This window comes from Octopus bimaculoides, chromosome 18 (genome assembly GCF_001194135.2).
Source record: "Octopus bimaculoides isolate UCB-OBI-ISO-001 chromosome 18, ASM119413v2, whole genome shotgun sequence".
NCBI classification, from domain to species: domain Eukaryota; kingdom Metazoa; phylum Mollusca; class Cephalopoda; order Octopoda; family Octopodidae; genus Octopus; species Octopus bimaculoides.
Window position 1 is genome coordinate 34,055,999 of NC_068998.1, and position 15,032 is coordinate 34,071,030.

Genomic DNA, 15,032 nt, shown 5'->3' on the forward strand with positions numbered 1-15,032 from the left:
GAGCTGTTTTCAGTATTGATCTAAGTCATCTATAGTATTCTTTCTTCATTTTCTCTTTCATTTGTGTGTGTTGTATCATATCTAGTTCATTGATTCCTAAGTATCTGTATGTCCGGCTTTGGTCTAATTCTCTTATTTCATTGGCTTTATCTAGTGTAATGTTGCTACTCTTAACTAGTTTTCCTCTTTTCAGGGTTGCTTTGGCACATTTTTCTAATCCAAATTTCATATCTATTTCCCTGGTAAATCCATGTACTGTCTGTAGTGGTGTTTCCAGCTGTATATCATTTGTTGCATATAGTTTTAGGTCATCCATATATAAAAGGTGGCTGATTGTTTTGCTGTAACATTTGTATCGGCATCCAGTTCTATTTAGTATGTCAGATAAAGGTGTTATTATTATTATTATTATTATTATTATTCAGTCATCTTATTTTTATCACGTGCTTTCGCTGCACTACCCACCGCAGCTCTGTGTGCTTTGGGTATCTGCTGTAGTTTGTTATGATGTTTTTATTTTTACTGTATTGAAAGTGTTTTACGTAGGATGTGTGTGGTGCCTAGTAGTACTATTTTCTCTATGTTATATATACTTGTTAGTCCTAGTGTTTTTGTTATGTATTTGTCTGAATATTTTTTATCATACCTAATGTGCCTACTATGGTAAGAATCGTTTCTGTTTTTAGACTCCACATTCGAGTTACCTCTATTTCCAGATCTTTGTATTTTGAAAGTTTCTCCATTTCTTTTAGAGAAACATTGTCATCTGCGGGTTTTGATACTTCGATTAGAAAGCATTTCTTTTTCTTGATGATCTCTGACAACTATATCTGGCCTATGGCCTTAATTTTTCTATCTGTGTGTATTGGCATATCTCAGAGTATGGCTGGTTTCTCATTTTCTGTGATCTATTCTGGTGTGTGCCTATGCCATCTTTTTTCTGTTGTTATTCCATAGTGTTAGCCTAGCTTTATAAATATACGATGCCCAGTATACTCATCATGACTACCCGCCTGATAAGGGTACACCAGGCACATGCATCACAACCACATGTAAATGGTGATCTCATATCATGATAAATAGCACGTGACCATGCAGGTGAGGCCAGTTAGAATTTTCTTCAGATTGAGTTGCCCATCCCACTTAAAAGGTCCTTGAATAAGTTTTGTTTAAGGATGTTGAAAAAAACACCCAGGTTTCCAGAAATTAATATTATGGTTGTTTTCACATTCTGAGTTCAAATTCTGCTGTTGTCAACTTTGCCATCCATCCTTTGGGTTGATAAAATAAGTACTAGTTGACTACTGGGGTTGATGTAAAACTTTCAGGCCTTGTGCCTTTAGCAGAAATGATTACTATTACTACTACTATACAGTGAATCAGTGATTAGCCTAAAGGTAACTTGTAACCAATAATTCTATTGTTTACTGAATGTGAAATAAAATACTTAAAATACATACTAAATCTACTATGCTTTTCTAAACATACTGGGTTTCATTAGCTCTCTTGTGGGCAGCCTATATAAAAAGGAACCTCTACTGAGCTGCTTAATTAGTAAGAAATAGTGATCATATCTCTTTGAAATTACACACTACCACCTTAATAAAGGAAAGATACATTGAATAATATAGTTTTTTGTGTGTGTGTGTCCGTGTGTGTGTGTCCGTGTGTGTGTGTGTTGTGTGTGTGTGTGTGTGTGTATGTGTGTGTATCCGTGTGTATGTGTGTGTGTGTGTGTGTTGTGTGTGTGTGTCTGTGTGTGTGTATGTGTGTGTGTGTGTGTGTGTGTGTGTGTGTGTGTGTGTGTGTTTGTGCGAGCATGCATGGGCATGTAAAAAAGATTAGATAGTCGGGATTGAGACACCTTTGATTACAGATCGTTCAGCCAACATTTACTGGGTCTAAACAATAGTAACAACAAAAAAATCCCACTTATTTGTCATATAGTCAAAGTTATATCAGGAAGGTTCAGTTTCCTTTTCAGGATTAGAAATTAACTCCACTTTATAAGATGCTAACCATATTCCTGACGTCTAACTCCAAATAAAAACTGGCTGATTAGAAAAATCTTCACTCACCAACTACAGTCTCTTGCTTGCAAACAGTATTTTCTCTTCTTCTCTTTTTCAGCTATAGTGGCAACAGGTGTCACTCCTCTAAGTTTATTTACTGTGTAAAAATCCTGCTCATCTCTTCCCTTTTATGCTCACTAGTTTCATACTCCTTAGATCTTGCAGTTAGCCCAAAGATTTTCCTTTCCAACATTGTATCTACTGGCAATAAAGACCTTCAGTACATTTTCTCTTAGCTGCTGACTATGAAATGTTGAAAATTAGAATTAGCTATAACTTTAAACAAATAACAACACTTTAATAAATATATTCACCCATACTTAACTGTTGTTTCTCATGTGAATGACATTGCTGAGAAATTAATCTCAGTGTTATTTATTTCTAAAAATATAACTTTCAACATCTTTTTTCACATCAAGTCCTACTTTGTGATTGTTTTTCCCTATGTTTGTTGAAATGGTTAACACAACTGTAATCATTAAGCTAATATTTCTCCTCTCTTCATCACATTAATATTTCTCATTAGATATCATTACATTTTTCCTAGAAGCTTATCACTGCTTCTTAGTGCAGTGATCAACTTTATTTAATTGTTATAGCTTACCAAACTTCTTTTCATCACCATTCGAGGAAGCAAGGAAAACTTCCTATCACTCCACAAGTAAACAAAAACTTTTATTAATTTAATGTGTTATCACAGCTAGCAGTGGTCAATCAACACACTGGTATCTGTTTACAATTGGCTGAACTGTATGATACAGATGTCAGCAACAAGAAATGGCAAACTTCCACACGTCTAAGAAAGGTGAAATAAGATTGCACTTTTTTGTTAATGGCATTGATAATAGAAATGAAGAGAAAGAGTTAATACGTTCAGGATTTGAAAGCTGGTCACAAACAGATCAGCTGTATCAGACTTGTATGTACACATCAAACTATTTGCCTCAAAGCACCTATCAAGCACAAAACAAATTTTTAAGGAAAGAGTATAACTGATCAAATGAATTTCAGAATATTACTGGTATTTTTTTTATTGACTCTTAATATCAAAGATCATACCAACTCTTCAAATTGTAGTTAAGAATGTACAAAGTTCTTCTTAGAATGTACAAAGATCAGACCAAATACTTGAGGTGTGTCATTTCTCTCAGTACACTTCCCCAAGCTTATTAAATATATTGGTTTCTTGCACTGAGACAAAGTCTCAAATTTAGAGGGAAAGGTAAATTTGATGATATAGTGCACAGCATATAAATGGTATTTATTTCATTGATCTCAGTGGGCTGAAACTTAATAATTACCAAAAGCATTTCTAAATTCCTGAGCATATTACTTCAATGGTATTCAATATTAACTTCTTTGATTTTTAAATTAATGGTTTTTACAGTTTCCTTGGCATCTATTACTGAATTAAGCCTTTTTATGCTTCAAGATGGTGTATTTCAATGTGTGTAGTTTACATTTCCATGATGTCATTAGCTCTCTATGCATAATAAATTGGTTAAGAAGTCAATCTTATTAGTAAAGCAGTTTCACCATCTAAAAATACATAGACATCTTACTTATTTTCAAAGCCATTGACTATCATTACAAGATATATGAGAGAAAGTATTAATTCTAGTTTTAAATTGAGTTTCACATAGATTGTCTTCAATTACTGCCATATTTCCCTATCTTTTCCAATGAAAATATTAATCTTACTTGAAGATAAGTATAGTGGAAGGAACATGATGATTTTAACTTTGAAGTAGTCGTATTGCTATAAATTTCATCTTATCTGTCTCACAAGCCTACTTGATAATAATATGAAGAAGTAAGTCATGTTTGTAAATTCAATTTTTAACCTGATACATTACCATTGTCACTATCAACTCTATTACTGCTGTTATCATCTACGGCACCAACAGACCATCGTTATCATTATCATCATCATCATCATCATTGAAATGAAGACAAAAATCTTGGTGGACATGTTCAATGCTTTGTTGAGCAAAATTGTATAGTTTCAGTTCAGTTCTATATAGTGTAGTTTGACAACTTTCCTGTGCAACATGACAATAGATAAGTTATTTGGTCAACAAAATAGTATAAATGAGTATTACTTGATAATATGCAAACACACAAATCAACATTAATATTGGTTTCAAATTTTGGCACAAGACCAGCAATTACAGAGGATGGGGTAATTTGATTACTTTGATCCTAGTGCTCAATTGGTGCTTATTTTACCAACTCTGAAAGAATGAAAGGCAAAGTTGATACTAGCAGCGTTTGAACTCAGAATGTAAAGTTGGAAGAAATGCCACAAAGCATTTTGTTTGGTGTGCTAACGATTCTACCAGCTTCAGAGCCTTCAAATTAACAATCATAATACCATTGTATTACCTCCTCCTCCTCCTCTTCTTCTTCTTCTTCTTCTTCTTCTTCCCCCTCCTCCTCCTCCTCCTCCCCACCACCACCACCCTCATCTGAATCACCATCTGAATCATCATCTGAATCACTATCTAAATCAGAATCAGAACCATCATCAGCATCTTTTCTATAGTTTGAAATTTTGTTATGGTTCTTGTCATTTTTTCCATCATGTCTAAGTTGATTTGATACTGATGTCTCTGCATGACTTCTATTCATTGCATTTTCCAAACTCTTAATACATGAAACAAAACAATACATTATAAAATATTTCATTCAAGAATGTACTCTTACTGTCTTTTAAACTGAATTTTTATTTTAATGGAAAGTTCATTCACAGACTGCATTGAAACTTTTATGGTAGTTTTGGAGTTACTGTGATGTTATGGACTTCAAAAATTGGCACTGTGTTTGCTTTTAATTTCTCGTTATTTCAAATTTATTATTTTGGTACTTTGAAAAATATTTTCTGTTGTCCTTTAAAAAGATTCTCGCAGTGATATACTTTGATTAGTTTATTATCTGGCATGTAGCTAGATTTTGAATCACTAATTTTGTTCTAATTTTTGGAATATTAGGAAAATTCTGTTACATCATGTCAATCATGACAATGAATTCATTCTTTATAAAAGGTTATTTCTATTTTCACTCGAAGACAATTTGTGACTTATAACTCTTTGAAACAAGTGTAGATTTGTGATCAGTGCTAAAGTCTCAATCAGATCTATGAAAGTTGGGACTCATAAAAGAAAGCATACACAATAAAGTTGCAAAGGAGAAGGGGAAACTTGTGCTCACATGATAAAATTTGATGTTAAAGCAATCGAGAAGATAGTGGTGCAGTCATCAAAGCTCATTTAAAAAGTTTTAAACATCATATGTTTAGTATAACTTCTTTTTCAACTGATAATAGAAGGAAATATTTATCAGAGATAGGCTAGGAAAAAACAATTTTTTTTTTATGATCGGTACCAATGTATAGCCAATATTTTATGTTAGCTGTTTTATTGAATATTTAATGCAAAAGTTTATATCACCTGTTTCATTGTATATTTGGTGTAAGAAGTTTATATCATTTATTCTGTTTGATATTTGCTGCAATGATTTGTATTGACTGTGCTATTGGTTATCTGCTTAACACTAAAAGGCAGGGACAGAAAATGAGATAATAATGAGTCTGCGATTAACATAGACATCTTTCCTGAATCCATTTTTTCTGTAAATGATTGAAACTTTCAAATTCTGTGGAAATTAATGGTAGCTGTATTAATGATCACACTTCAATCGCAGATGTAATTTGTTTGCTATTGAAATCAGATAATCTCCATTTCAAGATTTCTTGAGTTATTAAATAACTCCTTTTTGCACTGGACCTATGCCAAACTATAATTGGAAAAATTAAAATGATCCAGCTGTTAGTAGTACATCTAAAGAGACTGAATCAATGAATAATTCCATGCCCCCATAGCCCTTTTGAACTGCTGAACTTTATGACACACATATTGATATTTTGGATATGGAATGCATTTTGTATTCTATGTTTATAATTCTTTTATATGACAGGATTAAGAATTATCAGTTTAAATGATTTCCCTCAATATGTATGTAAGAATTCACCACTTTCAGCTGTTTTTGCTTGAATTGGTTTTCATTCTTAAAATTTTTAAATATTGTATTAAGGACAATTGTCTTTCTGTATATACAGTCAAGATTTCAGTAACACCACTGAGTAGAGCTAACATTGGTGTTGCTTTGCCTTTCATTCTTTTGGAGTTGATAAAATAAAGTAAGAGTCAAGTACTGGAGGTAATGTAATGGACTTACTCTCTCCTTAAATCTGATGGCCTTGTGCAAAAATTAAAAAGAACTACTACTACTACTACCACCACCACCACCACCATTACTACTACTACTACTACTACTACTACTACTACTATAAAAGGCAGCAATCAGGCCGGAGTATTTGAATGTCAAATAGAATATTTTGCAGTATTTGTATTGAATCTCTCTGCACTTCATCAGGTTCAAACCCTGCTGGCATTGACTTTTCCTTTCATCCTTTTGGTTTCAGTTAAATAAAAATAAAAAAACAATCAAGAACTGGGGTTGATGTTATCAAGTAAACCTTCCCTCACTCCTAAATTTTGCTTGCTTAAATTAGAAACAATTATTAGAGTGATAGATCATCCAAATCCTTAGTTTGTCAGACAAACATTTCTTCCAGCTCTTTATGTATTCAGATGCTGCCAAGGTTGACTTTGCCTTCCATTCTTTCAGGTTTGATAAAATAAATACCAGTTGAGCAGTGGGGTTGATGTAATCAACTATCACCACAAAAAGTTACTGGTCAAAATTAGAAAGAATTATTATTATTGTCGTTGTTGTTCTTGCTGCTGTTTTTGACACACTCAGCTTGCTAGAAGTGTCATTAATCTACCAGCTATTCATTTCTCATGAATCAAGGTGGCATATTCTTTGCAAGCCTCAAGGGCCTTGTGGAAACTCCTTGCGCTAATAAGTAATGCTGTTTTCTGTATGTGCTCTATTTTCATTTTTATACCTATTTTCCCTCATTATACCTAGGGCATCTTCAATTATTAACATAATAAACACTCTTTCATGGACCATCGCATTTTGATTTCTATCTTCAGAGTTCCAGATCTTGTCAGTTTTTCTCTTTCTTTTTTGATGTTTCTGTCAGTGGCCTGAGAACGAAATTTGCTAAGTGGGTACAAACCCAGGTCCCAATTTTTTAATGGAAAATGTGAATATTTTTCAATATTAATATCAAAACAAATGCGAGTATAATAATAAATTTTATTGTTATGGGGGGGGGGGCTGAAATGTTCGTAGGCTGAGCAAGACACTCTCTTGGAATGTGACCAAATGAAGTTCATTTTTTAATATAGTTCCTCTTATTGTCCACACACTTCCATTAGTGTTGCAATGCTTGGAGAGCATTGATGAAGAAGCTATCTTATTGGCCAAAAAAGTCATCAACAGCAGATAAGATGCAATACCAGCACCCTGCTAGATGTTTTTCCATGTTGGGAAATAGATGATAATCAAATGGAACCAAATCACTAAAACAGGGAGGGTGATCAACCAGTTCAAAGCTAGTCACACACAGCCATTGAAACCAAGGACTTGTTTTGCTGAAGCATTTGTCCTAATGAAAGAAGACCTCCTTCATCAGTTTTTCTGGGCGTTTGGTCTTGATAGTCTTTCGTAAGTGCCCGGACAATTTGGCATAGAACTCCCATTGATGGTGTGATCATTTTCAAGTGGTTATGGTAGTAGCATGGTAATGATGATGATAATGGGTCAGTTGTGGTATTCAGAGAAAATCAAGAATGTAGATAGCTGGACAGTGAATGGCTTTTCATTGTGGACTTTAATAAGTCATCAGTTGTGCTAATTCAAAGGAGTGGCCATGGCTGCTGATCATGTTGTTGTTGTTGTTGCTGCTCCTGACTGGCTGCCATGCTGGTGACATGTAAAAAGCACCATCCAAACATGGCTGATACCAGTGTCTCCTGACTGGTTCCCATGCCGATGGCACATAAAAAGCACTATTTGAACGTGACCAATGCCAGGCCCACCAAACTGGTTCCTGTGCTGGTAGCATGTAAAAAGCACCCACTACATTCTCGGAGTGGCTAGCATTAGGAAGGGCATCCAGACTTAGAAATATCGCCATATCAGACTGGAGCCTGGTGCTTCCAGACTTCAGTCAAACCATCTAACCCATGCCAGCATGGAAGACGGACATTAAATGATGATAATGATGATGATGATGATGATGATGATATATATATATATATATATATATATATATATATATATATATTTAATTTTGATGTTGACGATGCATTAGATCAGTCTTATATCTTTCTAGAAAACTCCCTTCAGAATTTTATAACCAGCTTCATCAGTAAACGTTTTGGACTTTTTAATATTTATTTTTGTCCTTTGCTCTTGTTTTGAGAAGAAACCTAACTTCAAGTAATATTTTAGAGATCAATTTTTAGATACTATTTTCTAAACTTGGTAAAGAATGTTGGGGGAGTTAAAATTTTGAGTTTTCACCCCCAAAAACTTTAGGGGGTGTAAGTGCACCACCTGCCCCCATGTTCCTAGGCCCTTGGATTCTGTTGTCCCTTAGGCACATGTTGTTTATGATAAGGGATGTCTTTTCTTCCTTGTCTACCAGCACTTTATTAGGTGTCCAATGTTTTGATTCCATCATCACACTAGATTACAAAATATCAAAGTATTTTTGCTGTGTCATTTTCTACTAAACCCTTTCACTCATGTTCACACCACTTTCTTGCACAAACTTGTTACATAGTTCCCAGAAAATAAGTCTGACATTGTTATGCCTTCTCTTGTATTCTCCCTGGGCCACATTGATGCATTTACTTAGAATATGTCACACTTTCTCTCCAGTTTCACTACACATTCTGTATTTGGGAGATTCTGCAGAATGGTCAATGATTCTGTGCTTGATATAGTTTGTTCTCAACACTGGTCCTTGTGCTGTGAATATCAAGGTGTCTGCTTGAGGTTTCAGGTTATCTTTTTGTGATCAAATCCATCTCTAATCTGGATCTGTTCCTGGGTATCTTTCTCAAGAACTGGCCATGCATCTCCTTATCTTTCCAATAGTTTTCCCTCTAAATTTCTGCCCATTTTTATATGTATGTAAATATGTCCGCATGTGTGTTTGTGTGTGTGTGTACCCTTGTCTTGATATCAGGTGATGTCTGTAAGTGAGTTTCACCATCATATAAGCAATGTCATTCATTTCTAGCTTTATGCGAAAAACATTTCTGGCCATGAGGAAAATATTACTTTGCTTTGAAACAGGTGAGAAAGGGCTTCCAGCTGTAGAAAATCTGCCTCAACAAATTCCATATGAGGCATGCAAGCATAGAAAAGTGGATGTTAAATGATGATGGTGGTGATGATGGTGGTGATGATGATGGTGATGATGATAATGATGATGGTGGTGGCGGTGGTGATGATGATGAAGATGGTTTATTGGCTTATACCTTAACATTTATCTGTATCCTTTGTTTAACCTCAAAAATCTATACTTCTAAAACAGGCTTCAATATTCCATTGATAGAACAAATATGTGGGGTGATATTTGTCAATACCGATTTTCAAAACTTGGAATACGAAAATGATTTGAAGAAGATTTCAATTCAAAATCAAGGAACAAAAGCAAATATCAGTAATATTTATTGTTCTTCTTCAATATTCAGAGCACTGAATGCATGCACAGCTCAACTAACATGATGCTCTGTTGTAATTGGACAGCTGGAATTGGATCAGTATTATATATTTCTGCCAACTTGTTACCAGTTTCAACATATCATGGGAATAACATCCAGTTAAGAACAATCTCTGCTAATTGACTTAATACTAGTTTATGGCTATAAACTAGTATTACAAGAATATAATCTATTTTAATTTTCAGCAGACTTTTGACTAAATTGAAGATGGAATAATGTTTGTCCTTGATTTTTCAATTACAGTTCCTTATATTTGTATTTGTTTAATGAGAGAAAGATACATAATAAGAAAGAAATTTATCGTTCAGTCTTGATAGATTCAATTGTAATCTCTTAATTCCCATATTATTAAATCTCATTGTGACAACTAAATTTGGCAAGCAAACAAATCTTCAAATTGCTAATGTTAATTAAGAAGACAAAAATCACCCAAGGTTAGAAGGTTACGTGTGAAACATCTATTAAGCAATATCACAGGATATGAACAATCTTACATAAACTTGCTAAGATGATAAATATATTTGCTAGAAATAAGATAAGTTGTGTTGACGGTTTATTTTTAGGATATAGTGGGTGGTGTAAGCTGGGGAAAGGAAATGTTGAAGTCCACAGAGTATTTAGGTTTGTCATTTCATAGATTCTGACCTGTAATTGCACTGGCAGTATAGGCAAATAGAATTTCATCATCATAATCAACATCACCACCACTAATCTCATTGTCACTAACACACCACCAGTATCACTGCTTTCACCACCATCACTGCCATCATAGATCTACTCAATCAGAACCAAAATTTAGATGTACCTAAACAACAACAATAACAAGTTATGAAAATAGCACAATGAAAACGCACTGTGTACTCTGAGAACAACAGAAGTACAGGAATACAAAACACTGCATAAATGTCAAAACACTTGTAGCTGTACTCGTTTGATCGATAAAAGACAATAACAATATGACAAATACAATGATAAAAATGAAAATAATGCTTCTAAGATAAGCACTAGGCTTGAAATTTGAAGGAGGAAATTAGTCAATAAAATTGATTTGTGTTTTATCAACCCTGGAGAAATGAAAGAGGAAATAGGCCCTGGTAGGATTTGAATACCACAAGACATTTTGTCAAATGCTCTAATGATTCTGCCAAACCAATAATAATAATAATAATAATAATAATAATAATAATAATAATATTAATAATAATAATAATAATAAAGATCAGTAAATATAAAGACTTGCTAATAGAAATTGAAAAAATGTGGCACCTCAAGGCGACTTACCATACCAGTGATTGTAGGATCTCTAGGAATGATAAAAAAAGGTACTGAAACCTATTTGAAAATGATACCAGGCTTACCATCCCTACAGGAAGTGCAAAAAATCATGCTAACTGGAACAACTCATGTACTGAGAAGAGCATTATCGCTGTGAAAACAACATCCATTCATGAATTTTTTTTTTTTTGTTTTTTGTTCTTAAATACATGTTTTACCTGTGAATTTGTGTGTGTAAACTGGGAATGCATACAACGAGTTTCTCTGCCTTAGGTGTACGGAAAACACTCGGCGAGAAATGGAAGAAAATTTGAAGAAAGAAGAAAAATAACAACATAATAATAATAATAATAATTATAATAATAATAAATGCCCTGATGCAGTACCAGGCAGTGGCTCTCATGGCTTCTGAACTTAATTGATTGGGAGTGTTATCATGTACATTGTTTTGTCCTGGTATAAAAGATGGGCTGGATATAGTCGTCAGAGATCATGAAGAAAAAAATACTTTCTATTTGATGTATCAATACCAGCAGATGACAATGTTTCTCAAAAGGAAATGGAGAAATTTTCAAGATACAAAGATCTGGAAATGGAGGTAACTCAAATGTGGAATCTAAAAGCAAAAAACACTTCTAATTGTAGTAGGCACATTAGGTATGATAAAAAATATTCAGATAAATACAGAACAAAAACTTCAGGACTAATAAGTATATATAACATACAGAACATAGCACTACTAGGCACCACACACATCCTACGTAAAATACTTTCAATACAGTATAAATAAGAACATCACAACAAACCACAGCACATACCCAAGGCACACAGAGCTGCACTCGGTAGTGCAGTGAAAGCACGTGATAAAAATAAGACTACTGAATAATCATAATAATAATAATAATAATATCTTGCTTAGAGAAATGAAAGACAAGGTCATCACTGCATGTTTGAAGTGACTCAAATTTCTCTTGAAATCAAAACTCAAATCAAGGAACCTTGTGACTGCCTTCAACATATGAGCTGTTGCTCTAGTCTGCTATTATGCACCCATTCTGAAATGAACACGAGTGGAGATTAACCAACTTGATTACACTACCCCTGAGACAATGACAATGCATGGTATCCTCCACCCGAAGGTGAACATACACAGGTTCTATATGAAGAGGTGCAAAGGTGGATGTGGGCTGATTAGCATACGGGAGTGTGTCAACAGTGAAAGAAGAAACATGACAGAATATTTGGTTAACAGCAAACAAGACCTGCTACAATATGCTACTAATGCAGAAGGATTTACCAAAAATGGACTTGAGAGTGCTAATTAATTCCGATCATGAATAGCCAATGAGAGAGAAGAAACTCTTCTCTGCATGGAATTACATGGTCAGTTCCACCACGAAGCTAATAATTTTAAAATACCAGGAAGCATCATAGAGGTGGTTCAGTAAGGGTGACATAAAAAAATGAAGACTGAAAACCCAATCATCACTACCCAGGATCAGGCATTGAATACCAACTCAGTGAAAAAGGATATATTCTACATAAGTGCAACAAACTTCTGCAGAATGTGTGGTAAGAGGGTCTAAAGGGTCTAAAGTGTGACTCAAATTATTAGTATTTGTGAAAGTCTTGCGCAGAAAGAGTACAAGTGCAGAAACGACAAGGTAGCCCAAAACCTTCACTGTTTGCTGTGCTGGAAGTATGGAGATGAGGTAACAGGTGCTTGGTACCAACATACATTGGAAATGGTAATGGACAAAAAGGGGAAGGTAAAAATCGTCTGGAACTTTGACTTCCAGACAGACAAGGTGTTAGAGCACCAAAAGACAGATATAGTAACTTTAAAGAGGAAAAAGCAAGAGTGCCTAAAAATCGATGTGGCAATGCCAGGAGATCAACATATTATCATGAAAGAAAGAGAAAAGATTGATAAATATGAAGCCCCGGGAATTGATAGTGCTAAGATGTGGCAACTATGAGAGTCAAACATAAAGGTTGTCTCTGTTGCCATTGGAGAATTGGGTTCAATACCACCCAACCTGAAGAAACATCTGGAAACTTTAGAAATACCCTACAATCTAGGTGTATTACAAAAAGTGGCATTACTTGAAACTGCATGCATATTGCATAAAGTAATGTCCATCTAAGGTCCTTGTTGTGACTTGACAGACAGTGGAAATCCCTGGTAGACACAATACCTTCAATCACGATATTGAATACTGTGCAATGTCTTAAATAATGATGATTATAACAACAAGGATTTCAACATTCAGCATTATTAAGTGATTGAGGCAAGAAGAGCAACCTATTATTGTTATGAAAATAATGACACCTCACTATAATTGATATAGCATCTCAAAATGATAGAAGAGTATAAGAGAAGAAAAGCAAGAGACAGAAAAATAAAAATCCGAAAAGATAAGTTACAAGAGTATAGATCAAAAATAAAGAATTGATATTGTGCCCATGATGATAGGCACCAACTTGGTATATTCATGAAAAAATTAGATCGTATTTGGAGAAGCTTGGAATTGAGGAACCTTAAAGATTCTTAGAAAAGCGCTTGGAGATTTTTACATGTTCAAATGAAAGATACCCAAGATGATCACTAAATTTTCATTCACCAATATCTATGTTAATGAGCTGACTAAATCTACTTAACAACAACAACAACAGCAAAAAATAGCTTTAAACATTGATGAGACACAGGAAGAAAGACTTACTTGGACCAATTACAGAGGATCTAGAAAAGTGACTCTACATAAACCAGTAAGAGCGCCTCCACAAGAAGCAATGTGAGAGCTTCTCCATGAAGCAAAGAAATTTTAGATAAGCCATCTGAGAAGGTTTTAATTTGCTGTTTATTCTACTGTAAATAGCAGCCCATCAAATCTCACCTTCCTATTTAAAAAAAAAAAGACACAATAATGATGCAGTTCTCAATAAACTATGCCTATAAAAAAAAGAGAGAATGGGCATGGTTGGGGTTTTATTGATCATAGGTCTGCTCAACCACGACTGACCTGAGACTATGCAGCAACAATACGTTGGATTCATCTATGATATGTGGCAGTTTACATTAATTTTATAATAATGAGATGATTATTATTATTATTATTATTATTATTATTATTATTGTACAATGTATACACATAAACACTCAAAAGTACACACACACACTTATATGTAGTATTTATTCATCTTCATTTGATATACAAGATAACTGATATTATGATAACACAATTTTATTATTGCTTTCTAGTTTATTTCTTGTTTATTTAAAATCCAACTGCATGGTTTAATTTATCAATCTCATTCATGTATATGCGTATAATAGGTTTATCCATATATAATACTCAAATGATCTACTAATATCAAACTGTTTTATATATATATATATATATATATATATATATATACACACACACACACATGTATACACATGCACCCACATGCATATACATGCACATGCATGTGTGCATATGTATATAAGTACATGGACCAAAGAAAAGTAGTATTTCATACATGTAGTAGAATTTATTTATTCATTTATTCAAATAGACATCTTCTCTCTATTAATATTCACATTTTCCCATTCCATAGAAATTTGCCTAGGCAACATATCTAAGGAAAAAACTACTTGGAGCAGCTGCAGAATGAATCTTTAGTTTCTAATATACACTCACCATACATGCACAGATGCATATGAGTGTGTACATGTGTGTGTGTGTGTGTGTGTGTGTGTGTGTGTGTGTGTGCGTGTGTGTCGACAATTGCTTAGCTGGCTGAAACTTTGAAGTCACTGTCAACAACATTCTTGTTTAAGAATATATATGTATGTGTGTATGTATGTGTATATATGTGTGTGTGTATATATTTGTCTATCTATCTATCTATTTATCTGTCTCTCCTCTCTCTCTCTCTTTCTCTCACTCTCTCTCTCTCTCTCTCTCTCTCTCTCTCTCTCTCTCTC